We start from the raw sequence: 27,252 nt of genomic DNA, 5'->3' as shown, positions 1-27,252 counted from the left end.
AAAGACTTGGTGCTTGGATTTATTGAGTGGTTGATGTTTTTTTCTTTGCTGCATGCAATTAAACACTGAAGGACAATTTTTGGAACATCCCGAGTTGCTCCCTAAAGAGTTTAATGGTGTTGTGCATCTCTGTCTCTTGTAGATCACTGTCAGGGATGGTGTTTTTTGATTTAGTAATGTTCCAGTTACATCTGGAAAAAAAAACCCAAAACATTTGGTTGAGGAGAACTAGCGATACTAGGGGAGAAAGCTTCTTTTGGCTGAAGATATGACACTTCTGTGGCTAGGATGCAAGCTTTGCAACTGCAGTTCGGGAGGAGAAGGCTTCAAGATAGGATTTTTCACTAGCCTCGTGGCTATGAGTCTCACATGAAGGAGACAGGTTTTGCTGCTTGTTGACTATACTTGTGTTTTGTATTGAACAGTTACAAGAATAAACACGTGAGAAAGGGCAGAAGAAAACAAAGGCACTGGCTGAAACATGGAAAAATTTGTCTTCTATGGAAAAGTAATTCAAGGGGTAATATTTAGAAAGACTGTGTCTTCTCTTTTGCCTTTCACAGAGAAGTATCAGTATTAGAAAAACAAGGAGACTCTAAGGAGAGCAGAAAGGTGAACTATGAGGAGTGAGAATACAAACAGGAGAAACTGAAATGTAACCAGTTTCAAGAGAACTATCTGGTATCACTATGGAAAAATTTTAAAGAGAGATCTTCATAGCCAGTCATTCATTTGCTGGGAAACTAACAATTTTCATGAGAAAAATAGTTCAGCTTAAGCTAACTTTTGACTAAATTATATGAATTGTGTGCATTCTGCCTCTTAAAACAGTAGTTTTAAGATGGAAGGAAAAAATGTTAAATAAGTAACACAGTGGGAATATTTCCATTATAAATGCATTTTACTACAGCAAAACTGGAAATTATGCAGAATTTGAAAACTGACTTAATTCAGGACAGTGAGCACAGAATTTAATTTATGAATTAGGGTTTGCAACAATGACTTAAATGAGAGACATTCTCAAGGGAGAATATGGTGGGGGATCAGCAGTGCTTCACAGTGTGTGAAGTGGTGTTGGAAAAGAGGAGGAAGGCAATAGGAGGGAGTATAAGAAGTAAAACAGGAAAGGAGGAGAAAGCAGAGCTGTTAGAAAATGATCCTGAGTAACTAAGTAGGTTATCATAGTTATATATGTATGTGTGGTAGGTTCTATTGAGATAGGTCTGCACATTGTTAATGTTGAGACATTGTGGTGTTTACCAGCTGTTTCAGATTTGTTGTAATATCATTCAGAATTCCAGTCTTTGCCAGCCAGCTATTGGTCCAGGTAAATGGCACATGGGTATATCCCACAGTGTGCACTTCCTCTGAGAGGAGGAGTGAAATGGTAGCTTTCCATGAGGGCAATGGAGACATTTCCTTGGCACTATGGGACTGAAATAGGGAGTCTCTGCTGGGTGACTGCAGCTCCCAGTACGTAGGTGGTGGTGTAGCTGCAGTAATGAAAGCTCTAAAATTTCTTCCCAGCTTAGACAAAGGAAATAAAAATATAATTTGTTTATTTAATCTTCCCAGTGCCACTCGAATGTCTGGAGCTAGGTGCTGAATCCTTTATTGATTCTGAAACAAAAGTGAGCTTGCCACACTGATGTGCAGACAGCTGCAGACAGGTGGGTGTTTTACTTTTCTCGTAATACATAAAATAGTCAAGAAAGTTAGACATCTTGCTCAGCATTTCTCAAGTTTTCGTATGAGACTCTTCAGTAGAAAAGTGACTGCTCAGCCTATTACTATATCATAGAAATGTGCTTATTTTCTTGTTTGGTATGGAATATGCTCAGATATTTTTTCCCCTCCTGCTTACACATAAGCGTAGGTAACCACTAGCCACCTATATGAGCAATGGAGGGTTAAAGTATACAGCTCTGGTAGCATATGAACAGAACTTGCTTGGCTGTTTGTATTCATGAACATGTATGCCTATAAGTGCGTTGAGGAATCTATACTCAAAGAGCTGAAATGAATGCCTTATACTACTATAGTGCTCTAGTTAGTTGCAAAATCTCTGGGCTGCAGAACCTGACAATGGAAGAGCCTTCATTTTGCTCTAAGTATATCAGCTTTGATACTGAACAACTGCAACCTGAGTTCTAGGCATCTGCGTATTTTATCCTCGGCCCTTATCTTCTCTGCTGCTATGTTAAGCACAGTGCTGAATTCATTGCAACAAAAAACAGATTAAAACCAACATTATACACATCCAGTACCGTTATCATCCCATGATAATTTCAGGCACTGTATAAATGTAGCATTTTAAGACTAACTACCAAGAGGCTGGAAAATGCATCCCTTGTCAATCCTGAGCACCTGCTACTGCTGCCACTAACCTTTGTTAGAGATGGGCCCTGACTTCATACTGAAATTAGAGGCTTTTCCTATTGTATAGTGAATTGATGTGTTGAGCTAGGTATATGGTCTCCACTTGTGTCTCAGAAAGAATTTTCAGAATAAAAAACAGAAGTGTGCTGCTGGAATGGATAGCTGTCTGGAAGATGCTTCTGTCTCATTTTTCTTAAGGGAAACAGACAAAAAGTATCTGTGAGCAATTTCCATTTAAAGCACAGTGAAAGCAATTTGTAGTTAGGTGAAAAAGAATTTCAGAAGAGATTTCATAGGAAATTTACCATAAAATATTAAATTTTTTGTTTTAAATGTATGTAATTTCAATAACAATGCGTTTGTGAATTGTGTTGTTTTTGTAGCTAGTGTTACCAAGGTAGTTTTGCTGCAGTTGTGCCTATGTGATTTCAATATTTTGTTCACCTATGAGAAGCAGAGAAGAGATCACATAGTGAAAAATACCAATGGCATCTGTATGGGAACTGCTGAGTCACGGCCTGAACCTCTGATTAATCACCTGAGGCGAGCAATGAGTCAGCCCTGGGAGCACAGTTTTTTTTTGATTTTGAAATTGAAATTGAAATTTGAAATTGAAAGCAATTCACCTGTGCTGCAGGAAGGGGTGGAGCCTGGCTCCACCTCTCCTAGACCCATTTAAGAGCTGACTACCAGTGGGGAAGGATCTTTCTCTCTCTTCGGAAGATCCACTCCACTGGTCTTTCCTGAGTGAGCCCACGACACGGGTAAGCATCCTATTTATTCTCTTTGTCTCACTCTCTTGCTTATTTCATTATTATAACATCTTAATATTATTAAATTATATAATATTCCTTTATATAATTTTCACTGATTATACAGCATCTATCTGAATTTCTCTGATTTGTTAATGCTCCCAGTATGGTAAATGCCATTATTTTTTTTCCTAAGGTGAAAGCTTTTAGGGCATTTAAGGTCATGTTTTAGATTAACCTTCATCTAAGAAACTGTAGGGTATTTCAGATGTATTAAACATTGGAGGTATAACTTCTGTTTTTATTCTTTTTCCCATTACGTTTGTTCAGTGTAGACCTTTCTTCCCAGTTTCAACCCTTCAGGACATCTCAGAATGAACTTGCTGGATCAAGGAGGGATTTTGCTGAAATTGAGATTTGGGGGATTTTTGAGATGCTCTAGGGTATTAAACCTACAGAGTAATTTAAGCAGTCACATCTTTGTTCTGAGGGCATGTTTACCATTGAATTGCTCTGAGTTATCATATCTTCACACAGCTATTGCCATACTAATTTTACAGACTTCTTAGGAACTATACCAGAAAATTCTTCCTACAAAATGGTCAGTGCTTCCTGTGGCTAAAAGGAGAATTAAAGAAGCAGACCTGATTCTAGGGGTGAAGTTTCATCAGGATGAGATCATATGTAGCTACGTGCCTTCTTGCCTTCTATTCAGGAACTGTTACTTTTATTTAGATATTAGTAACAGAAAGGGCAGAGGTTTAGGTGTTGTTTTGTTGTGTTGGTTTTTTTTGTTTTTTTTTTTTTAACTGCAATTGAAGTTGTGTGTTGAGTACCCAACAATAAAAGCAGGAGTGGGGACAGAGATTAAAGATTAAGGAAGTGATTTTGGAGGACTGTATAGAAGGAGAGACAGATTTGCTGTCCCATCCAGTCTGATCTTTGGGGAATCACCCCTAGGGTAAGTTATCCTTAACTTTTGTCTTGGAAAGAATGTTGGAGGATATGAAGGAAGGATAGGCAAGATGCTGATATGCAACAGAACTGATTCAGGGACCAATGCCTGAATGCACTCTCTTGTTATCTTTTATTTAGGAGCAAGTCAAGATGCCCTAGAAATCAAATATACAGAGTATAAAAATACAGCTCGCACTCATGAGCATTCTTTCCAATGCCGAAGGCTCCAACTAGCCCAACAAATACAGCTTATTATGCTATAGGTTGCAAAGCCTGAACCTTGACTCCAGCTCTGAACTTCAACTACAGAAACTCTATGCAAACATGTTATGTTGAAAAGGTTTGGCACTAATCTTATACCTATTACCTATTTCCATCTTTTCAGGATGTGCAGAACCATTCCATAAATTGGATTGTTGAAGTCTTCTATTTTAGTCCTAAACTTAATTGTATCACTGGGACTGATGTTATTACTTGGAGGAGATAAAACCTTATTATAAAACAGAATAGTCCCAACTTGTTTTTTCTGATTTTTTTTTAACTTAAAAAAAATTCTTAAATTATTGAAATGTAATCATGATCCTTTCTTTAACTTGTATCCTTGGAAGTTGGTCTTTTTGTCTCTAGACTCTCTGAAAAGTCTTAAAGTGAAATAGTCTTTTGTGTGTTTAGATTTTTCCAATATTAAGTATATTCCCAATGATAATACTTACCTTATCATAGCCAGAGGACCAGTAAAATGAAATATAGTAAAAGTCCATATCTGTACTTTATACTCCGGGAACAACCCAGAAATAAAATAATATCCTTAGGCTTTAGATTTCTTAACTACAGCCCACAGACCTAAGCTTAGTCATAGTCAGTATTGATGGTAAAAGATAACAGTTGCCTACAGTAGCCTTAGCCTGATCTTAATTATATTATGGCCTTATCCTGAAAATAATGATTAACAAAAATGATAGTTATCAGTCACATAACTTACTTACGTTTAAAAGGACAATGGAGAATCAACCAAAGAGAGAAAGAGAATAGAACTGAATGTTGTTATTATCTTTAGAGATATTACAGGTTTCAAAAATAAACAGGGCACTGGAGAGAAAAGCAATAGCCTCAAGAACTGAAATGATTGCTGAGTGTACAGGGCTTTGCATGGGTAAAGTGACAGATTTCTGTCTTTTGGAGATTGTGTGTGTGTGTATACTCTAGGCTAGGTAAGTAGAAATGCAATTGCATTTACTATTAAAACTATAAATATAAGCCACAGAAATTAATCACAGAAATATTGGATCAGGCCAGGCCATATTTTTAACAAGGCAAATCAATCTCGCTCCATGCTTGTGCTGAAGAGCAGGGACTATAGAGGTACATAAGTTCTATTATAAAATATGCATTATAATGTGGTCAATATTATGTAATATGTGAACATGTTTTGAATAAATATATAAAATACTTACGGAAGATTAGGATTGCAAATAACAGTAGCCCCAAGGTCTCACCTTAGATTCTGCAGAGCAAAGCTCTGCAGGCCCTACAGCACCTTTAGATTTTCTAACATTAAGTCCGATTCAAACCTTATCATGAAATTTAGACTGGGAAAGGAGAAAAGGTAATGGAAAACAAGCTAGACCTCTCAGCAGTTTTTCTTACTTACATTTCCAGAAGCACTGAACCCATGATTGCTACTGATACCGGTTTGCATCAGACTGAATAGCTACCTGAAGCTTTACGTTTCTGAACTTTTCACCCTTAATTAATACTCCAAGTAAAAATAGGATCTATGGGTAGGACTGATTTCTGAAAATCTAAAATTCTCTGGATTTCTGAAAATCACAACAAAGATTCACCAGGATTCCTTCCCTTGATATAAAAGCAGGAAAAGGACAGACCATGACTTTCTCCTGTTTTTTTTGTTGTTGTTGTTGTTGTTGTGTTTGTTTGTTTGTTTGATGTAGTAAGTTTGGTTTCAAGGTCGGGCTAGAAGCAAGATGCAAGAAAATAGAATCGTGTTCCCAGTTTATTGCTGGATTATTTGGGTTCTTTGGAAGCTGTAGAAATTCCTGGCACTTTTTGCATACTTGTAAAATTTAATTAATATTCAGAGTAAAAAACACAGGCAAATATCTTTTTATTTAGGTGTCCTGTGGAGGTGCCTGACTTTATTGACAAAGCAGAGCAGCAGATGCCAGATAAATTAATTAACTAATATATTATGCAAGTGTCCAAATATACACTTATGTATAAATTTCTATGACTCCAGCAAGAGCAAATATCAGAGAGAGAAAAGGAATTCATCTTTTTCACAGCCCTTTTCTCTCTCTGTAATGGTGCGCATATGTGTCACCAGCCTGAACATGCTTTGCTGATGTCCTGTGCTTTTATTCCTAAAATTTCAAATTTGTCTATTCTCTTACACAAAATGGGGTCTCTTTATCTCTCCCTCTGTCTCTTCTTTCTCTCTTTTTTTTCCTCCTTTCCTTTTTTCTTTTCTTTTTTTTTTTTCTTTTTCCCTAATTTAATACTGTACTTTTTCAGAAGATACTTTCTTCCATGCGAAAGTTCATTTATTCACTTTGAATAGGGAAGAGGGCAAATGCTGCCTCGAAGGATTTAGCAGCATCTCTTTTTCCCTTGACAAATGCTATTGCATTGACTTTCTCTTGTCAGGGAGTGTGCTGAACAGAAACTTCATTTACTGCTTGACAGCAATGATTGTGTATGTAGTTCTGAGCAATGGGGACAAAGAGCCTTTTATAATGAGATAAAAATCGATGATTTACAGGATTGTGGTGCTCCTTCCTTTTAAAAACCCGGATTCAGTAAAACCAGAAACAATGTTAACCGTAGCAGTATTAATACTGCTTTTAAACATTTATTTGTAGGTTTCAGTTTAAATTACTGTAACTTTTATGATATAATGTCCTATGCAATCACTGGCTGTTCCTTGATTCCTTCCAATGAGTAATTTAAAATCATTTTGCAAGCATTAATTGAGCCTCAGAGTTAAGCAGTCATGATAATTAGTGTTCTCACATTAAGGAAAAAGCTTTTGTCATGAGATTTGTGAGGGACCTCATATTCTTATCTTTTCATTTGTATTTACTGCTTTTCTATACATACATATTTTTAAAGTTTTAATATAAATTATCAGGGGGAAAATTCTGGTTATCAGTTGTTTGAAAAACATTCTTCTTATGGATCTTGTAGGAGGACTGAAAAGCAGCTAAAGAACATTAAATAATTTGTAGTGTGCTGATGGGTTTTACAAAGATTTCTAAGATTATCTTCATGCAAAAAACTTAGAAATTACTGCTGCTCAGACTGACATTTTTCTCATCTAATTTATTTACCCATTTGAATGCATGGATTACTAAAAAAAAAAATCAAAAGACACACACACACCAATGCACACGAAGACTCTAGCACTGCCTCTTGTTTGTACCAACTATTATAGTAAACACAGAAAAACTGTGAGGCTAAATAAACTTCTAAATTGTATGTCAGTAAAAAAAAACACAAAAAACAGAATGACGATGTAACAACAATCTATAAACTACCCTGAAATATGCACAGGGGCTTTTGGATTGATTTCACCTCAGTATAGTTATGTGATTGTGTTGAATGTCACATAGCAAGTTATTGGGAGAAAGAGAAATATTAATTGCATGCTTTGGAGTGAAAGCATGAATTCTAAGTACATCTATAAGTAATATTGAACTTGAATTGATGCATCTTCTTTTAGCTCTACAATCTACTACTTTTTTACAATATCTTTTTGTTAAGAGGGTTGCTGGTTATTACAGTCCTAACTCCTCAAAGGTTTCATGTAAAACATCTGTTTGACAATATTCTCCTGTCCAGATTGAGAAGAAGATGAGGTTTATATTCGCTTTGATACAAGTTTCTAGTTTTAGAAATGAAGTTTATGTGCTCTGTGCCATTGAAAGTAATTTGTCTTTTAGTAGAACAGTTAGTAGTAGAACTGGTACTTTCAATAAAGCAGAATACAGAGATGTCTGATTTCAAATTAATGGCCATAAATCTATTCTGTGGAAATATCTTCCTGTCCACTTGGCTTTGTTTTTTGAAACATTTTCCAATCTTTCTAAAAGGTTTCATCACTATGCCTTACATCTGCTTCTAAACTAAGAACTAGAATGGCTGAGGTTGGATGGGTCCTCTAGAGATCTTTTACTCCAGTTCCCCTTCTCAAGCAGGATCAGCTACAACAGGTTGCCCAGGACAAAACCTGTCCAGTCAGGTTTTGATATACCCACAGATATCAGTGAATGTCTATGCCTGAAGATACTTTGTGTTGCACCATTTCCAGGGAATTTTACCCTGAGTAACCATCTCCCAGTGTGACTGGCCTGGGAAATATCATGGGCCATTATTTGAAGGAAATATAAACACTGTCCCTTACAGCCAAAAACCTTATTTTGGAATTCTCTTCACCTTATCTCCCTGCCTAGGATCAAAACAGGTGTGTGGTTTTTTTTTTTTTGCCTTCAGGTGCAACTACTGGTCTTAGTCAGCATCAGGTATGGCTTTGTATGGATCCAGCGTGTTATAGTAAGCTGTATCTGCTCTGCCTGTAGGCTGGCTCACAGGACACCTTCAAACCTGAGACTGCTTCTTGTTTCCACTCCTAGCAGGAAGGTGATTATGAGGCTGGCACTTCCTTTGTCATCTTTGTCCAGAGAAGGCTTACTCTTGGGGCTGGGCATGGGCCCCTGTCCCTGTATTGCTGATCACCCTCTTAAAGCAGGCCAGGGCACCCCATTCAACAGTGCTCTCTCCTTCAGGTGAGAAGGACAAAATAGGTCTGGAGAGATTTATGGGCAGCCTGAACCCAGTAGTACTGGAATGAAGGTCCAGCCTTTCCAGCATACCGTATTTTCAGCTCTGACCATCCAAACTTTCCTATGCAGGCAGTTTCCTTTTGCCATCTGCTCAATATCCCAATTTGTTTTCTGTGGTTGACCCCATCTGGTTATATATAGCTTACAGTTCCTTTTCCTGCACTGTAAGCTCTCTAACTGGACTGTGCACATTCCCACACAATCAACTTTAAGCCAGTTAAGAATTGTAACATTCATTGCAGTTTAAATGTTTTCTGATTCATACTGTCATAGAGTCTTTTGAGTTAGAAGGGACTCTTAAAGGCCATCTAGTCCAACTCCCCTGCAATGAAAAGGGACACCTACAGCTCAATCAGGTTGCTCAGAGCCCTGTTCAGCCTGACCTTGGATGTCTTCAGGGATGAGACATCCATCACTTCTCTGGACAACCTATTCCAGTGCCTCACCAATCTATACAATTGTATAGAACTTCTTCCTTATATCCATCCTAAATCTCCCCTCTTTTAGTTTGAAATAATTTCCCTTTGTCATATCATTCACTGGATCACAAAGGAACAGCAAACAGTATGAACAAAAAGACTGATGAAATATAATCACATCCCACAGTTCACCTGAACTACTGTGGAACATACAGTATCAATTGCATCTGTATAGACATAGTATTCACTGTGGTATCTAACTAAAGCTAATATTTATGAAAACACTCCATAAGAGCTTGAATGTGGGAAATATATGGTCATCATTATTCAGCCACTAAAACATCATTCAGTTTACCAGCTTGAGTTTACCAGCTTTGAAATCATTAAAGTTTAAGCTGACCCTGCAGAGATAAGCATGTGCTAGCATTGTCGTTATGCAAATATCAGCATTAACGGGCTCCACAGTACAGCAAAAAGTGCTAATAGAAATTGCATTATTGTAGTACTTGTTTATTAACATGGAAAGAGGCAGTTCAGGAGCTGTGAGCAATACCCTTCTCTCACAGTCAGTGTTCCCAAGACTCAGCCATCTGCTGGACTTCCAACCTGTGGTAATCACCCTTACTCCCTACCAAATTTTGTGCTATACTATGTATGGCATTTTAAATGACCTAATGGTCTAATTTACACTTTTAAATTCATTCTACATGCCAATTAATTTTGGTTTATGGTTAATCTCCCCTTCCACAAATAGCGTTAGGGAAAGACAGAGATAAGCACAAACTTTGTCAGTGATGACTAAATTAGAAAGGGTACCTATGACTGCTGAGACAAATTTATGGGTTGGGCGGGTAGGAAGGGCATGCATGCACTGAGGGGCTCTCAGCTTGATGGGTTTGTGATAGCGCCAGGGTAGGAAGGAATATTAATTATGGTTTGTATGCATAGCTGGCATGCAACAGAGATTTAGGGAGAGTATCCATGCCCTTCTCTTCTAGATGGTGATGGGAGTAGATTTGCAGGTCAGTAGGAGCAGTGGGAGTCAAAGTGATTTGCTGTTTCTTGTTTTTGTTGTTTAATTTTATTTTATTTGTCAAGGTTTTACCAGACACTTCCTCTATATCTGTTCTACACTCCATTCCTGCTTCTGCCACAGCTGGGTGCCTGGGTCAACCAGGAGATGAGGGAGGGTGCCTGGGGCAGCAGCGCCTTCCAGAGCTGGGGCTGGGTGCCAGGCACTGGGGATGCTGGGCACAGTGGCACCAGCGAGAAGACATAAAGGGCAGAAGGCCTAGAGCATAAACTTTCTATCCATAGACTAAATTGTCACATAATGGAAAAGGGAAGGAAGAAAGACAGAAATATGTCCCTGCATCATTTTCAGTGCCATTTATATCATGATGTTGTAGATACCCAAAGCACTATATAACTGGACATCCTTGAGCTAAGCTCATCTTTCTTCATAAAAATCTTTCCAAATGATGCAATTAAACTTTCATATAGAAAGCTTTTGACAGATTTAAATAGCAAATTGCACCTCAAGGGACAACCCCTCCAATCAAAAAGCTCCAGCAGTCGTTGCTTAGGGTGCTTGTTCGCTTGAATATGTCCTCATTTCCTACTAGCAGCCCTGACAGACCTTGCCTTCCCCATACTGTAGTCATCTCAGCCCCTTCTGCTGCTGTTGGAGAGGTGTCAGGCTGTAGGAAGGGCTTCCCAAAAAACTGATGTGATTTGCAATATGACACATGGTGATTAAAATGCACAAAGTGTTGCAGGACTTCAGTATCTGTAAAGTCTTTGGGGAAGTCATTGCTGTCTTTATTTTTTGTGATTACTAATAGCCTAGAGTTGCTCTCTACAAAGCTAATTTTTCATGTCACTTAAATGTCTGTTTTTACCCATTGTGCTAAAGTGTCTGTGGCTAAAAATTAAGGACACATTCTTTGGGCTGGCAGATTCAGACTATGACATATTTTCTATGTTGAATGCACTTCAAAGTCCTTGCAACGTTCCATACTGATGGATATTTATCAAGAACAATTAGTTTTTATTTTATCAGCCTTTCTGGAAACAGAACATTTGTGTATGCTACAATAAGAATTATTTTATAAAGAAATCTTGCTTTGTTACCAATCATTCACACCATCACGAGGAAAAGATAGCATAGCTATTAAATTGTATTTATCAACATTCCTGTACTGAGAAAATTGTGTATGCTTTTTTTTCCCCCCTTGTTTAAAGGTGTAAACTCAAAAAAAAATTTTTTTTTGAGTATTATACACAAAATAAGTTTTTAATGGTTCTGACCATTTGCCTTTAACAGCTTGTACTGATGAAATGGGCACACCAAAGTTGCTAAATGTGTAATGATTTATAGCTGTGTAGTGGAAATGCTAAGTCATAGCTTGAAGCAGTAATTGAACAGGTGGTGGGAAGGCAGGGCCAACCCAGGGGAGCTCAGGTGCATGTAATGTTTCTGAGTGACCAGAAGGGGTGGAGCCAGGGTCCACCCCTTCCCAGACCTCATTTAAGGGTTGGCAGTGGAGGTAATTGCTGAAGATCCCTGCCTACTGGTAGACTTCCAAAGGTAAGCAGTTTTTGGTTTTGTTTTGTTTTTTGTTTTTTTTCCCCCCTTTGTTTCTGTGTCTATGGCTGCTGCATTTGGGCTTGTTCTCATTTCCTACAGCTTAGGACTTTGCTGCTCTGCTATTATTGCTGTTCTTTCCATCACATTATAGCATTACCCTTAGTGAGTCAGCCAGATACTTATTTAGGCTGGATTTTCAAAAAAAAAAAAAGTATCGTGCTTTGGATGGTCACTGGGACCAGTAGTACACTAAAAGAGAAACTCCTGGGGAAAACTCTGGGATTCCTGGGTTCCCCATGACTAAGTTCAGTATGGATCATGGAAGAATAGAGGCTTATGAGGGATAGTGGTCCCATTATTAAATCCCACTCAAAAATGGCTGACTTTCTGAAAAATTAAGACAAAACTTTTTGACATCAGGAAAGAGTAGTAGCAGCATCTGTCATGGCACGGCCGCTGCTACTCACTATTAACACATCATTCCTTGGAAGAAGAACTGAAAGATTAAAATGAGCTTTTAAACGCCTCTATTAAACATATGGAAAACAAAATAACATCTCTGACAGGGCCAATAGCCCCACCTTCAAATGCATCTTCCCCTTTGAAATTAAGACCCATATCATTGGAAGGGGAGAAGGACTTGGATCAGCAGAGTTCTTGGATCCTAGTTGAATCCAAAAACAAAAATAAAGCCAAGCAGGCTAAAATCCAACTAGAGGAACTGGGAACCTCAGTTTCTCTAGAAATAAGACCAGTAATAACTCAAAAGGCAAAGAAAATTCAGGATAGACCAGCTGGGTTGGCACCCAATGAGTGGCACACACCACTGCCCACACCACACTACATGTAATGGCATGCTTATACACAGCCACTGAACAATTTAAACAAAGACATCAAGAGAGCATACCAGCCTTGCTTTTGAGATTATGCGATATGGGGGTTGAAAGTGTGGCAATTAATGGGCTTGAGATTTCCTAACTTGGATCCATTACCACACATCCAGCCCTCAGACAGAGGCTGTATGTGGTGGGAATACATTATGAAGAAATCCATTCTTTAATTTGGAGGATAATGGCAGCATGTAGAATTACATGGCTGAACAAAAGTGACATACTGATAGATACTGTTTTATGTACCTCAATGGAAGAACTCTATATCAGAGAACGAGGGACAAAGGAAGCCATTTATGATGATGCATTTGAGAGTCCTGACCTAGTTAATTTTTTGGCAGGAATGAGGGACCTCATACTACAACAAGCCCCTCCCCACCAGTATGGCGCACTGGTGTCCATACTGAATCCTTTAGTGGTCTCTGAGGCAAGCTGCCCAGTTGGTGGCTGATCTGGGAAAGACAGAGCACCCTCAGAACAGAAGCAATTACTGAACATTAGAAGGGGCTGAGGTCCTCCCCGTTAACTAAAAGCTGGAGACCAGCCAAATGGACTCTTCAATTGGTACACTTATGAGTATCTTGAAAGCAGAAGCTTAATGACTTAATCTGGGTTGAGGTTCAACTTGCTAAAATTGATTGCAAGCCCAAACATATGCTCCTCCAGCTATGGAGACAGTTGGAGGACAAGCAAAAGTTCCAAAATATCCCTAAAAATGTAAGGTAAGAATTATTGAAAAAATATCAATAAGAACATGAATCTGGAAGATTTCTTAGTTTCCAATAAAGGGAAAAAACCTTCTTGAGTAACCTGGTCTGCTATACCAAGCCACCTGAGGAAGATGAATTAGCAATTGCTCAGTTACTTGTGTGGTGGGGGGATGCCAGCCCCCTGCAGCTAGGGCCAGTGGCAGGACTATGCCCTATGTCAAACAGTTGGTTTTTTTGGTCCCAAAAGAACATACAGCAAGTTATGGCACTAGTTGACATGCGCCCTTAAGATGCTACAGATAATATGGGCCTCTCCACTTAGGACCCAAACTATGAGCACCATTAGTTGGATAAGACCCCACATCAGCAATGAAAACAATCTTCTGCTCCCTGGCCCTGAAAACTAGAACCCAGTACACATAGAATAGCCTTGGAAGGTAGGACCAAACTGGAGTGGCCTACTTGAACCCTGAGAGAGATTATTAGAGGCTGGGGGGATCAACAGTCCTTTCAGTAATAGGTACATGGCCTGCAGACATTGTTGTCAGCATTCCAGTTTTCATTGCTAAGGAGACCTTAATCATGTCTCTATATTGCAAATCAGTCCCACCCCCTCCTTTGGTACCCAATATGATTATGAAGACTCAGATATTGGGCCAAGGGGACATGCCCCAGTGCAAGCTGAAGCATTGACCCAGGACAAGAATGTGACCTGTATTTTGCCATGGAGGGTGGACCTCCCCCTTCTGGTACTTCTGAAACATCAATGCTGTTAGTCTCTTTGAGTCCACAGGATCACTGGGAGAAGCAACTTGACATCAAGATGCTCTGGTGTCACTACAAGATCAGAGTGAGACCTGGTGGTGGACTATGCATGACTGATGGAACAAGAGCTGGACCTTCCCTGGTCCAGGCAACTGCATACCTCCAGAAGAACCATGAAGTACTAGTCCACAAAGGAACATGAACCTCAACCAAGAGCTAATCATCTCATATTTTGTCAACCTATACCATGACAGGGAAGCTGTATAAAGCATTGAGGTATTCTAGATTGCTATAATGAAAAAGGCTTACCTTCAACCTACTCAATCATTGGTTCACAGTGTGAAGGGGTGGAGAGCAGCAGAAATGCTAGGTCATGGCCTGAAGCAGTGATTGAGCATCTGGCAGAAAGGCAGGGCCAATCCAGGGTAGCTCAGATGCATGCATTGTGCCTGAGTGACCAGAAGGGGTGGAGCCAGGATCCATCCCTTCCCAGACCTCATTTAAGTGGAGGTGAGGGTATCTTGCTGGAGATCCCTGCCTGCCTGAGATCTTCCAGAAGTAAGCAGTTTTTCTTCCTTTGTTTCTACATCTATGGCTGCTGCATTTGGGCTTGTTCTCATTTCCTGCAGCTTAGGATCACGCTGCTCTGCTACTATTGCTGTGCTTTCTATCACATTATAACATTACATGCTATGAATTAAATAATGATTGCAATTGTCATTAGTTCAATTTAAGATGCTGCTCAAACTTTCCCATTGTTTTCTTTAGGGGAAAATATACACAATTTTTTGGCTTAGAGCAAGATTTTAAACACTTATGGCTGTTTTAAATCTTTCAAAATGAGGCAAGGAGTACACACTGTTCATAACTCTTGGTCTTCTTTTGTGTGTGAAAATAATTTCTTCCCCAAAACATTGTGCAAGTCAAGTGAGAAGTGTCTTTAAGGTATTGAACTAATGCCAATTGCCTCTTAGGAATGGTTACAAGGAGTTGTCACCAGAACATGACTTCCTCTGGTGTCAAAGCCCCTCTGGAGTTAGAAAAGAAGTTGCTGAAACAAACATCCATACAATATATACAAGGACTTGAAGCAATGCCCAAGGTGTTTTAATGTGTACTGCGTTCTTTGTATTTTTGTAAGAGGAAAGATAATGAGGGGAATCAAGCATGCAAACAGTGTGCTCATTCAGAATATGAATGATGTTTACATCTTCTTTAACTGTAGAATTGGTAGTTCTGCTTAAAGCCAAAGTAAGTCTAAATCACTCTTGACCTTCCTTAAGCTATAGGAACCTGGGCCTTCTCCCTCTCACAAGATATTGTAACATATTTCTGCAATTATTTTTGGAGGAATGTGTAGGCACAAATATTGCGTGAAAGAGAATATGTTAAACAAAGCTATTGAAAAGCCCGCTAATATTAACAAAATGACGTTGGGCATTTAGAAAGAGTAATAAACTGCCACTGCTTCTACAAGCATGTACAGCATTGCACTTATGTTCCGACAGAGCAAAACCAAACTATGTTGTAACTCTTTCAACTCTTCTATGTGAAACTGACACCACCCAACTTCTTTTATAGTGTAGAAGGACAGAGAAATGCCACTATTCACTCAGAACCACATGAAAACCTTATGCCTCTGAAAGATTTACACTCAGATTTCCCAAATCCCAGGTTAACAAGCTAAACTTTTGCCATCTTTCTCCTGTGTTCTATTTATCAGCTAAATTAGCTATGTACTGCTGTATCCTAGCAGTAATACAATTATTTTGTGTTGTTGCAATAGGAATGCAAATATTATCGTATAATGGATGGAATGGTATTTCAGAGGAAAAATAAAGGTACTCACCTGCCTCTAAAGATCTAGGCTCACAGGAAAGACTCCACAAGGGAAGGGTCTCCAGAGATCCTTCCCTTCTGGTAGTCAGCCCTTAAATGAGAGAGGTGCAGCCAGACTCCACCCCTTCTGTTAATATGGCTGAATTGCCTTCACCTGCGCTCCCAGGGCTGACCTGGTCCTTTCCCCAGGTGCTCAATCAGTGGTTCAGGCTGTGACTCAGCAGTTACTATACAATTATATAAAATTATATTTTATTATTTTTGTTATTGTGTTATTACATAGAATTATCTTGTTGCCAAAATAGTGCCATTATATTTTATTATTTTTGTTATTGTGTTATTACATAGAATTATCTTGTTGCCAAAATAGTGCCATTATTTTTTATTTTTTCCCAGAAAGAGGAACATAGCAAGGAAATTGAAGTGTTGAATTATTTATAGCTTTTCAAAGCTACATAAAGATTTTTTGAGTCCTTGCACAATCTTTTTGGTTGCTTACTTGCATTGGTGAAAATATTGTCCCTCTCTCATATTTTGCATATTATTTCAATTTCATCAAGCCATCTATACAAAAACAAAACAAAAAGCATCAACAAACAACATGTAACTCTGTTAGGACCTTGACATTTCTGAACACAGTTGGAAAAGGTGACTGGAGCAGATAGGATGCAAAGGACTGAGGCTCAAAATATGAATGAAAGACTAAGCAAAAACAAGAACCACAGTAACAAAAAAAACAACATAACAGAAAGGTTAAAAGGCAGAGTAGCTAGGGACAAAGCAGCAGACAATATGAAGCAACAGAGGAATGTTTTAGAGCAGAGATGATCTTTGTGAGTAGAAAAGCCTTTTTGCAGAATCAGGTAAAGATTATAAGGGATTAAGAAAGCAGACAAAAAACTGGGCTAATTCCAGCCAAAAGAACTCCCACTGGGTGTGGTGGGAGAAGAGGAAGATGATACTGAATTTTTCTTTTAGGTGGAGGAAAGAGTCTGTCAGGACAAGGCAGGAGTGACTGCAAAAAAATCTGGAAGAGCAACAAATGTCTCTTCGTCACATGCTGCTTTTGATTGTATCCAGAGCATCACTAAGATCAGTTTCTTGAGTGGAAGGTATTGCTTCTCTTGATATGACACAGGAAAAACATACATGCTATTTGCTTTTTTGTGTGAGCACAGTTACTGCAGCTGTCCACAGCCTTCCCTTCCCAAACTCACCTACTGTGTGTTGCTGCCTGCCTGGCACAAAAACAAATAAATTGTTTTCCAAGCTGTGAGGTCAAATCTCTATTCTCATCCTTGAGCTCCAGTACCTCCAAAACATCCTTCCTTCTTAAGTCTTTAAAGGCACTATTTTTGGATAAGTTCTCCTTCCATTTCCTGGATTCCTTTTTAATATATATATATATATATATATATATATATATATATATATATATATATATATATATATATTTATTTATTTATTTATTTATTTATTTATATATATATATTTATATATATATATTTATATATATATATATTATATAATATATTTAATAAATATATATATGTAAAAGCCCATTTTCTCTACAGTTTACTAAGCAACACTACTACATACATTCAGTGTACTCTTTTGTGTAAATTTCTTACCATGATTAGTTGTAGGTATGTCACTACGGCTCCTGGAAGCTGCATATACATCATTTTTATCTGCATTCATCACCATTCACACTGAGAAGGTGTCTCGCTTCTGATTTTTCTTGGGTGTCTTCCTCAGGGTTGTTTTTTTTTTTTTTTTTTTTTTTCTTCAGGAAAATAACTTGAATTTTCAGCTCTTTTTGTGAAAATATCTAATGGATCTTTTCCTAGAAATAGGCATACATTCTGCACTGAACTTTGTACTTACTCATTGCACATAAGTGAACATTGTAGACTCAATTCTATAAATCTTCAGCAGAGTCTTGAACAAAATAGAAGTGAAAAGATCTAACTAGTAATTTTATACTGGTAATTGTTTCCTGAAGGAAACCATACGATGTACCCATGAGAGCTACAGCGCCTGCATGGTCAGGAAAGAGAAAGGAGCTCCTTCCCTGGAAGCATCTGATATTCTGAAGGTCTCCCTCTTCATTAACTATAGGGCAGGAGTGGAGAAATTAACTACATATAGCTATATCTAAGGTTTATGAGTTTTAACCATTGCTAGAATCCCATCTATGCACCCTTTAACAAGGCATCAATTCATTTAAAGCAGGTTCTCACCTCTCAGCGTTTCCCACTTATTCTCTGAACGCCAGCAAACCAGAAACTGAGTGCACTAATGGCCAACAACAGTTACGAAGCTGGTTAGGAGCCTTTAGAAATATGGATATCTAAGGAACAAATTTCTCTGTTCTGTGATCCCAGTGCATTTGTGATTATTATAGGAAGTAAGATATTTGGTCTTTGGTTTCAAAACAAGCTGTGCCTGCACAAAGACCCATAGGGCCTGACCCAAGCAATTTCAGTTGGATGTAGGTCTAGAGGGAAACACGGGCAAGAACATATATAAAAACTTTTCCTATTTCCTACTCTGATTTCAGATAATCTTTTTTAATCTAGGATGAGAGAAAGTCTATGCGCAATCATTTTAAATCGGTTTGAAGTGGCCTCTTTATACCTTTCCTTATAAATCCCATAATTGTTATGCCTTACAGCATGCATTCCTTCCTATTTCCTAGAATCACAGTTTGATAAATTTCAAAGCAATAAGCAAACTATTCAATCCAGCTTGTCAAACTACAACAACATACTTTTAAAGGAGGATGTAAATTTGACTGTCATTAAATGTCAATCTAAAATCTGGCCCTGCATCCTGCTCTGTCCAGGTTTCTGCTATGTTCAAGCTAGAGCTTCTGAAAACAGGAGACTTCTGTGCTTGTTACAGCTTACCTCAAAGAAATGTAGAACTCCCAACAGCCCTGATCTCTTCAGGTCTTAGTTTCCAGGCCAAGAAGTAAAAATAATAATGTTATTTCTTGCCCTCTTGACTGTCACTGTAATGTTTCAGGCAAGATTATGAGGTGGAGAGTGTGCATGATCATGTATGCAAATCACTGAGACTTCTCTGAGCATGTGAATGCTCATAGTAATTTTTAAAAAAATAATCCAGTGAAGAAAAACAGCAAGTTCAGAATGATAAGTAGTATTTTTCAATGAAAAAGAAGTGTGATTTTTTCTATTTATAGTGCTGCAAAACAGTTGTGCATTTTATGCTTCTAGATTTACGTGCAATTGTTCACTGAGTGTGAATTGAAATTAATTGCTTAAATACTACTTAGAAAAGCACAGTGGAACATATCTCACCAAAGGCTCTTGCCTGCCTTTTCTCATGTGCAAGTATTTAAAAACCTGACTACAGAGATGGACCATCAGCTGACCTCTGTCCAAGTCTCTTAAGTATATCCTTTTTTCTGCCCTTTTAGAATTTACATAAGCCCATCAACAAATACTGGGTTAGATAACCGTATAATTGGAATTTTATTTTTCCCCGAATCTTGCCATCTCCATAGAGCTTGTAGCAGCTGACAGCATGATTAGTAGGTTACGCACAGTTTTGATTAGCACCAAGTATATTTTAATAGACAAATCAGAAGCAATCTAGAAATGTTTGTTGATAAAGATAATTGGGAAGATAAATTCAAGCATGACTAGAGGGAATGTATGATTATCAAAAGAATGTTTCTTGTAGTCAGTTTTAAATGAGTTAATCCCATACACTGTCCTAAAACTATGTGCAAACAAACATTACCCAAGCTGTGGTTGCACAAATGACATATGACTCAAGGGCATACACGGCCTGGTTCACCCTTTAGCCAAGAAAACGTCATTGAAAATCTGAAGAGAATGGGAAGCTGAAAGCTTAATAGGTTTGGATATACTGGCATCATTACTTTCTGGTTTTGCTCCTATTGTCCAGTCTATTCAATTCATCACTTATACCATTGACAGTTTCTTCTTTCCCTTTTCATCCTTCTCAGTATTTCAGGAAATTTTTACTGGTGAGAGCAGTTAAAACAGTATAATGTTGTACTTGACTCACAAATCTCAGCAGCAATTAGAATCATAGAATCACCAAGGTTGGGAAAGACCTCTAAGACCATCCAGTCTGACTGTCCACCTATCACCAATATTTCCCATTAAGCCATGTCTCTCAGCACAACATCTAAACATTTTTTGAATGCCTCCAATGACTGCAACTCCACGACCTCCCTGGACAGTCTATTCTAATGCCTGACCACTCTCTCAAAGTTTTTTCTCTAAAATCAAACCTGAATCTCCCCTGGCACAATTTGAGGCCATTCCCTCTAGTCCTGTCACTAGTTACATATGAGAAGAAGCCAACTTCCACCTCACCATAACCTCCCTTCAGGAAGTTGTAGAGAGCAATAAGGTCACTCCGGAGCCTCATCTTCTCTAGACTAACCAGTCCCTGCTCTTTCAGCCGCCCCTCGTAAGACCTGTGCTCCAGGCCCCTCACCAGCTTCATTGCTCTTCTCTGAACATGCTCCAGGGCACTATTTCTTTCTTGTAGTAAGGGGCCTAAAAGTGATTGAAAGCACTAGAGGTGCTGCCTCACTACAGCTGAGTACAGAGGTATAATGACCTCCCCTCTCCTGATGGCTACACTTTCTGACACAAACCAGGATACCATTGACCTTCTTGGCTACTTGGGCAAACTCCTGGATCTTGTTCAGCCAAGTGTCAACCAAGACCCCCAGATCTGTTTTCTCTACACAGTCTCCCAGCCACTCTGCCCCAAGCCTGAAGCACTGCCTGGGGTCGTGGCCAAAATGCAGGACCCAGCACACGCGCTTGTTGAACTTCATCCAGCCTCCCCCATTACCTCTGTAGTGCTTTCCTATCCTTAGTCAGATTGACACTTCCTCCTATCTTGGTGGCATCTGCAAACTTACTGAGGGTGCACTCAATCCCCTTGTCCAAATCATCAATAAAGGAAGATATTGAACAGGACAGGCCCCAGTACCAACCCCTGGGGTACGCCACTCATGACTGGTAGTCAGCTGAATTTAACTCTATTCACCACCACTCTCTTGGCCCAGCCAGTTCTTTACCCAGCAAAGAGTATATGTCCAAGCCACGGGCTGCCTGCTTCTCCAGGAGAACACTGTGGGAGGCAGTGTGGAAGGCTCTGCTGAAGTCTTGGTAGACTACATCAGCAGCCTTTCCCTCATCCAGGCATGCCAAATTCTTTAAAAAAAGCAAAAGATGATTTGGCCCCAGTTTGAACTTAGCACTGATGTGATTAAAGTTTTGTACTAGATGACCAAACATCAATTTGTTAATAATTCCATGACTGTTCATTCAGTAGTCCTGTACTTCGTTAACTAGATAACTTCATTTTCCTAAAGTGCATGCACAGCAGCCCTCGGAGATTGTGGCTGTGCAACAGTCTCTGATAACTTCAGATGCACAATCATTCATTTACCAAAACAAATAGTTAAGATTTCTGTTTCAGATTCTAGACTGCACTTAGAGAATTTGTATGTATAACTTTGACAGGCTCCTTTAGACGGTTCATCTGAATTTCAGATGAAGTGATATATTTTTGTTTCATGGCTTGAAAGAATTATCTTTTTTTCCTTTATCTTTTGAACAACTCTATGTTTATTTTATGTCCTTCATTTTGACTGCAAAATAAAAAATGCCCTTGTGCAGATTCCTGAGCTCCTGAGTTAAAACAACACGCAAAACCAACCACCATTTGGACTATTGCTTCATGGTACCACAGAATTATGGAGTGGTTGACACAGAAAGTGACCTCTGGAGGTCATCTTGTCCATCTCCCTGAAAAGCACAGTGCCCAGGCCAGGTCCAGGTAGCTGCTGAAGATCTCTATGGAGACGACTGCAGCCTCTCTGGGCAGCCTTTGCCAGTGCTCTGTCACCCACACAGCACAGAAGTGAGAAGTGCTTTCTGGTGTTCAGAGGGAACCTCCTGTGTTCCAGTTTGTGCCCATTTCCTCTTGTCCTGGCTCTGTCCAGTCCCATCAGTCTTTGCTGCCATGCTTAGAACAAAAGGAAAGACAAATACAAATGTTGTAACTTAATAATGCCTTTCTTTTGTTTTGCTTTGTATTTTAATTGAGGAGCAGTTGTCAATTGTCAGTTTGAAGAAACAAGTTTTACATGGATGCAAAATTGTTGAGAAGTGACTATTTAGGGTACATTTTTGTTATGGTAATATTGTTAGTCTTATCAATCATCCAAAAATTAGGTTTAGACAATAATACTACTTCCACCTCACCCTGTAGACCTGCTGCCCACATCTGTGTGTGGACTTACTTAAGACTTACTACTTTGGTTCCATTGGTGTAAGGCAGAACAGATATCAGCAAAGTCAATGGAATGATGCTAGTGAAATTGAAAGGAAAATTAGTATCTTATTCCTAGCAGTTGATTAATTTAAACATCCAGGAGAAAACTTAGGAGGTATTTCACACATTAACAAGTCTGTCATTAATAAAGATCCTCAGGGTGTTTATTGTTCAGTAAAACACTTTCAGCTCTTTAGAGCACCAGCATTGTTTCACTTGAGAAAATGAATGTTCTAGACTCTGTTTATATATTGGTTTATTGTGAGCTGTTTTCATGTATTTATAGGAGCAGTATAATAAAAAACCCTCCTAAAGGTAAGAACTAAGAAATGTGCCTTTTAAAATCACTAATCAAAATGAAAAACAACATCACTAAAGGAGGATGAGCACAAGTATTTATTATGTCACTTCCTTTATCTGACTTATGAAATGACACCACAGGTCTATAATTTTTTTTCCCCACAGTGTTTCTTTCCAGTATAACTCAAGTTTGCCAGAGATGTAAATCTTCCTTTCTCTCTCATGGACTACAACATATATTGAATTTAAGTGTCCATTTTTATGACTGCAACCAGAAAGGAAATTTTTAGAGGCAACCCAGTGCTTACTGACCATTTCAGTAGCTTATCAGGTAAGACTCAGCTGGAACGAGGAATTGGACACAGAAGTGGTACCACCCTGAGCAGACCTTTCCCCTGCTCTCTGGCCCTGATTGGTAAATGAGCCCTTTGGACCAGAGTGCCTTCCACAAATTGGAGGAGGATGGCTGGCTCCAGACCAGCACAGATGCAACAGGGACAAGAACAGAAAAGGGGACACATAGGTGACATAAATCAGTGTGTTTTATCTAGGATTTAATTACCGTGGAAATGTTCTCGGAAAAAAAAAGTATCACAATGCATAAAAGTACATTATAATTGTTTAATCATTTCACAAGGTAAGTGAAACTATTAGATCATGTTTGACTTTCAGTGGGAGTAGCTACTTAGGGATTTTGGAAAACAGTGGCCTTGAGTATTTTAAAAACGATCACTAGCATCCGACTTAAAGTTTGTCCATATATACATAGCCAGAATGTTTCTTTCATATTTTTTTTTTTTCATCCACAGAGATCTACTCTTAAATTTCCATGCTTCCTGGAGAAATAGTTTAGATATAAAAAGACAAAGGACCTCAATCCTCTCCATCTTTCTACGTTTCTGTTTTAACATTTACTCTTAAGTTCTCAGCCTTTTAAACACAGCTCTGCTGTGCATTCATTCATATGTTTCACTCATATTTTGAGTGAATGACATAGTAATGAGGGGGTTCTCATGTAGCTAGCAATCAATTTTGTCAGAAAATCTTAAATAACAACCCACATTTGCTAGAACTGTAATTTCTCACAACCTAGTTTCAGCATAACCTCCATTCAAAACCAGTAAGTCAAGTACAATTTAAATAACTTTCTTAGCTCTCCCTATAGCTTTGTTTACTTCTGTTGCTGCTTGTTCTCTTTAGGAGAACAACAATAACAAAAGACAGATTCCTAGAAAGAGGCACTTCTTGGAGGGGGAAATTGAGGATTAAGAGTACAGTCTGCAACAACTGTGCTACTTAGTAGCAACAACAGGAAATCCAGGAAGTACAAACATGGCATACATAATTAAGCTAAAATATGGCACAAGCACTGGCTCACTTCACATATTGTAGTTTACAAGTCCTGGTTCTAAGTCTGCCATGTGACTAAATTCACATAACCAGGGCACACTGAAAAAGAGTCATATTTTTGAAAGAAAAAAAATGGTGGTCTTCATCAGCGGATGCGGAGATGTTATGAGATGTTGATAGGAGGCACTTTGAGTCGACTAGAAATTCTTTAGAGGATTCATAAATTCTTTGTGTTCTTCTGCTTATCTTCTGGTATATATAAAAGTGAAAGCAGTTTTCTCTGGACCATTTAATTATCATGTCAGTATATGCTTGGAGGCCTGCTAATTCATGAGAAACTAAGTCTGATTTATGGTGCATGATGTCACTACTGCTAGATGAAAGAATAAGGTGAAGGAATGCTTCATATTGTAGTAGCTTTAAAGTTTATACAGTGGATTGTCTTGTTCTCTCTTGGACTGTGTAGATCAGCTTTTTATGTTTACATGAAAGCTGGACCAAAAAAATGGAATTTCCTTTTCATATACTTCATATAAAAATAGCAAATGACACAAAACACAAACTCTCCTACTCTAGGTAAATGGAGATTGTTGTTACTGCTGAAATTTACATCAGTGAATATTGCATATGGTTATATGGTCAAAATTTTAAGAGATCCTGGCAGTTAACAGCTATGACATCCCACACTGCAAAGGCCATAGAATTTCAAATAGAAATTCTTGTCCACATAGTTTCTGTCTGAGCTACACTGGAATGTTTGAGAAAAAGACTGTGTCCTTTAATCATCTCCTTCTACTGCCGTGCCTAAAAGGGCCTAGTGCTTAAAGATAATACATACATTATATTAATGAGCCTCTAAAGAGGAAGATTTTTTTTTAAATAGCTGTGAGTTTGGGGAATTAGCGACTGAGACTGACCTAACTTCTAAATAAGGTGAATACCCATCTGGCAGAACCAAAAAGACAGCATTTCTAAATCAAATTAGGCACTAAATACAAAATCATCATTATAGCTATCAATTTGCTGTGGTGGATCTGGAAATCATTTTGTTCAGAATGCTGAAACAGTGAGAGTTAGTCTTGACTGCTGCACATTAAAAGTCAGCAGAACACAAGTCTTAAAGGCCATCAGTGCACCTGAAAGAAATATTTTTTTTTCTAACTCTTATTGTTAATGGAACTTTGATGCAGAGGTTTGAGGCATCAAAATTACATCAAGAGTCAGAAGCATCCAAAGATCTGTTGCATCTCAGTGATACAGTTTTACAAAGATTCTTCTCAAATGCTTCTGCAACAGTAAAGACAACTTAAAATATGCTTAAAATATTAACATTAAAGTTTATATAGTGAAATTAATACTATTCTTCACAATTTTCTTATTCTCTGTTGTACTCTATAGATCAGCTTCTTATGTTTACACAGCACAAAATATCTTAGTGCTGTTGCACAGAAGAAAATAAAATTGTAAGCTCCAGAGAGTTTGGGATATCTATATCACAATTGTTTCCTAAGACCCATCTGAAAGAAAAACAGCCCCTCTGCTGAAACCAAGCAAAGTAATTCTAGTTAATCTAAAATTAAGAGAACTTTTTGTTTACTGTGGTCCAAGAAGTACAGGAAACATGGGAGCATAAGCAAAGCTAAGTGCATGTCTCTGAAAACTGAAAAGGGAGTAATCACAAACAGAAGGAATAAGCAGTAGCTTGATGAACAATTATTATGTTGGAGGAACACCCAATAAAACAGGGAGCAGCAGTGATGGATGTTAACTATCATTTCCCAAAATATATGGGTAATAATCAACACTGATGTAAACAAGAGAAGCTAAATACTATGCACATTATCTGTTCAAACTACTGCTCTTTCACAACATTATTCAAAATTCCATTATCTTAAGTGTTCACCAGCAGCTTCTCATTTTTCTGTCTGTTTAGATGGAGGTCTTTTCCAGCAAAGATATTTTATAATTAAGAACAAAACTTTGTCAGGAGGAATGGTCTTTTAGGAAATACTTCTCATTACTCAGGTTCTTCTACTTTCACCTTTGTAGAGACTTCAAATTAGTCTTTGTAGAGTCTTCAAACTAAAGACATAAACTGCAAACGCTACGATACTGTATCCAAACTTTTTTCACAGGAAGCAGAATAACCTATTTTTCTTAAGTCTTTATCTTACCAGTATCATAAGTTAAATGTGTGACTGCTAAAACATACTTGAGCATATTGAAGATTTTGTTCTAATATTGATTACCAACTCCCTGTCATAGGAAGGAAAAGCAAAGAGTGATTCCACACCAGTTTCAAGCCAGTACCAGCTGAACATCAAGGTTTCTAGTCATATCTTCAGATCAGCATTCCAGCTTGCTGAAGAAATTGTTTCGTACATATACAAGAACATACAATTCACACATTCCTGTACTCGAAAAAAGGATCACCATATAACCATTTGTATCTGCATATGTAAATGATAACATTAATTCTTTAAAGCTCAAATCTTATGAATGGGATTAATTTTCTACTGCTGTGATTATATAATTAATTGATTAATTAACCAACTAAAACACTTGAAGAAACTATGACAGAGTACAAAACAGTGCCTTGGCAAGTAAATATCATATGAAGGCCAGAGGAAGACTACTTAAAGACTAAAATCAGAGGCTACATGCAAAGACAAACAAACAAAATCCTTGCAAAGTTTTACATAAGCATATTGTTTTCAGACATCACTGTTTAACCCAATGTAAGATCACAACTCTTTCATCTAGGAGTAGGTATTCATAACTTCTGAAAAATCTGAATCATTCTGCTCATTTAAACACATATCTCATGAAATGTGTATGCACTTACAGTGTTGACTGGATATATTCAGGATTCAGTGAGGGCTCCAGCTCAGTTCAAAGCACCCTTGTCTTCCTGCATGCAGTTTAAGTTCCTATCCCAACAACAATCCTACTTGAAAGGGAAATAAGTGGCTACAGGACTTTCATTGTAAAGCACACAGCTGAGCTGAACAGCTGAAGAAAGTGTAGCTAATTACATGAAATGCTTCAGCCAAAGGAAGTTGAATCATACTCTGTGGAGGTGACT

The 27,252-nt window shown here is 38.2% G+C and overlaps 1 long non-coding RNA gene across 1 annotated transcript in view; it reads right to left on the bottom strand.

The window, feature by feature from the left end:
- Positions 1-27,252, bottom strand: part of LOC149919003 (uncharacterized) — a 48,830-nt gene extending 21,578 nt beyond the window's left edge. The window contains exon 1 of the long non-coding RNA XR_016464713.1: positions 27,013-27,252. This is a non-coding gene — a long non-coding RNA (uncharacterized LOC149919003). The remainder of the gene's footprint in view (positions 1-27,012) is intronic.

Source organism: Phasianus colchicus, chromosome 2 (assembly GCF_987193195.1).
Source record: "Phasianus colchicus chromosome 2, bPhaCol1.hap1.1, whole genome shotgun sequence".
NCBI lineage: Eukaryota > Metazoa > Chordata > Aves > Galliformes > Phasianidae > Phasianus > Phasianus colchicus.
This window is presented reverse-complemented; position numbering and strand designations above follow the sequence as displayed.